This window comes from Vigna unguiculata, chromosome 11, assembly GCF_037176805.1.
Source record: "Vigna unguiculata cultivar grain cowpea cultivar isolate G323 ecotype 2 chromosome 11, ASM3717680v1, whole genome shotgun sequence".
NCBI lineage: Eukaryota > Viridiplantae > Streptophyta > Magnoliopsida > Fabales > Fabaceae > Vigna > Vigna unguiculata.
Window position 1 is genome coordinate 41,370,507 of NC_140802.1, and position 2,703 is coordinate 41,373,209.

At 28.8% G+C, this 2,703-nt stretch overlaps 1 pseudogene; it reads right to left on the minus strand.

Moving 5' to 3' along the window:
* Positions 1–345: 345 nt before the first annotated feature.
* Positions 346–1,525, minus strand: LOC146881910 (uncharacterized; annotated as a pseudogene).
* Between the last annotated feature and the right edge of the window lie 1,178 nt (positions 1,526–2,703).

Genomic DNA, 2,703 nt, shown 5'->3' on the forward strand with positions numbered 1-2,703 from the left:
AATTTTAATTTCTAAAAATTATCATTAAATATTTTTACATATATTGATTGATGTCAAGACTTACGTCTAAACTCGACCTGTCGACAATATAGTAGACAATTTTGTCTACATAATTATAGCTCATAAAAGATTCTAGAATTAGAAAATATAGTAGTTTTATATCAAAGATAAGAGAAATAATGTTTAGACATAAAACTAGCCTCCAGTTGTAGATCCTACAAACATCCCAACATTCAAATAACACCTTCAAATATAACAACATAGTTTTCCAAAGGTTTAACACCATTCATATCATCACATCAAAACAATAAAACTACAAATATAAAATAAAGTAGATAACACAAATTAAGAAACTAACAAATAATATACATAGGTCAAGTCCTACAATTTAAAAACTAACTAATTTTACCCCTAGTTCAAAAAGTCCTACAATTACAAACCTAACTAATAATCTGCATAATGAGAAGAGTTTTGTCCATGATGGTGGTCCCTCTTTTGAGCATCATCTTGGTTTTAGTTCTCATTTTGTGGTTGTTCATTGACATCTTGCAAAATGGTTTGTGGGGCGGGAGGAAGAAGAGGGAGAACAACAATTAATAGAGATTCTAATTTTCTCTACAGTCGTTGATTCTCCTCCCTAGATTGACAAATTTCTTCTTCCAACCTTAGAATCTTTTGTGAATCCATAGTTGTAGAACTAGATGTTTGTTATGTGAATGCTTCCCCACAAAGATAATTTTCATTCAGTTTTCCAATCCTATATACCTGTCCCTTAGGATTTTTGCCACCAGCAGCAACTAACCAACTTTTTTTCCTTAACTTCTCTTCCTCATCAGGGTCCAATGGAGATATTTATTCTCCTTCGCCATAAGAAGCAGCCTCAGATCTTGCTTGAGAAAATACAAGTTCAAATTCCTCCTGTTTTTCAAAAATAGACATGTTATATAATGGCAAGTCTTTATATTTAAAAAGGAGGAAAAATTTAAAAAGTTAGAGAAAATACATATGTTTGTTTAGATCTTTGATCTACAAAATCATCGGTATTCTTTTGAACATGAGTATGGTGGAAAAACTCATCAAAATGTACATGACGACCCAACTGTTCTGCCTATAACCAAAACTAATTAATCATGATAAAATAGTAATCAAGTTATATAACAATATTTTTTAATGTACATACCATGCGAAGGGCATGCTCATGGATGGTGATTGAGCCACTTGTGTGCAAACATCCATCCTTCTCAAATGCTCGATTCTTTTGATTACAAACACTCTTTGATCAAAACTCGGGTTGGTTCCACTTACCAAGTAAACTATTCCATACTCTATCAAACATCCAGTAAGGTTTCTCACAATTTTTCTTACTTCCATGAAGATTTCAGAAAGTCTATGAGAGGCTTTTGTGTTGAAAATTTTTCTAATCTTCTTCTCATGTTCAGGTTTCCAAATAATCTTTTTGTGCATTAAAAGATAATCTAATAGTTAAGATATTGATTATTACAAGTTTGAATTCCAACACCCCCATAATCCTTGTCACTACCCTAAGTTATCCGTATATAATAAAATAATTTTCTTTTCTCTTAAAAAAGAACTATATTATTTTTAAGCCTTCTCATAATAAGTGTAAGTCTATTATTACGTGTATTAAATAAGGAATGTTCCGTTAATATTAAGATGGACATATGTAAATTAAAATCTAATTTTATTATAAAGTATTGCAAGTTTAAAATCATTAATGAATTTGAACAATTATCCTCCTTTAATAAGCAAAAAGGATATGAACAACTAAGTGAATCCAAAAGATGTAAACATGGATTCATTTGTGGCTATTGTACATCTACCCCACAATTATTAACTACACCCCTCAATAACATAGAAAGGCTTAAATACCTTAATTATTGAATCATATTATTATTATTATTTATGTTTTTACTAGTGTCCTCCCATAGAAGAAAAGAGAAAAAACACTACAAAGAAGTGAGAAAAAAAAAAACAACTCATTTCAAAATGTTCTATCTGAAACATAATTCATGCGTTCCGTAATTTATTTCCGAAACATATTTCTTATAGAAGTGTTATGGAAATCTCATTTAAAAAGATGTTAAAGAAAAATTATTCTGAAAATTTCATTATGAGAAGCTTGTTCCAGAATACATTTCATGTATTTTGAAAATCCTATTTTGAAATTTTATTTTGGAAATCTTTGTTCCGATTTTTTTTTTCTGAAATTTTTTTGAAATGTATATTCTAGAAATCACTTTTAAAAAATAAAATAGTCATTTTGAAAATTTAAGCAAGTGCACGAAGAAATTATGGAAGTTCTAGAAGTAAAGGCCTTTTAGTTGAATATTGTAGAGAGACAAAAAAGCCCAGATAAAATTTTGCGTATCATTTGAGGTTCCCCTTATCCACATCCAACTTTTTACTTTTCACACACCGACTCTGAGTTTTTTCTCATATAGGTTTTATGTAAACTAATTTCCGTAATATAGTTATATATCTGATACATTATAGTAATTACTTTTCATAATATAAGAGTTATACTATAAACAAATTGCATGAAAGATTGGAAAAAAAGTTTAAAGGCAAAACAGAGAAGAGATGTGACTTATAATTTCATTTTAAGTTAAATTTATCTTTATAAAACTAATTCATAAAATGAAATGTTCAAGTCTATATAATTTATCCTGACCAAATCATTAA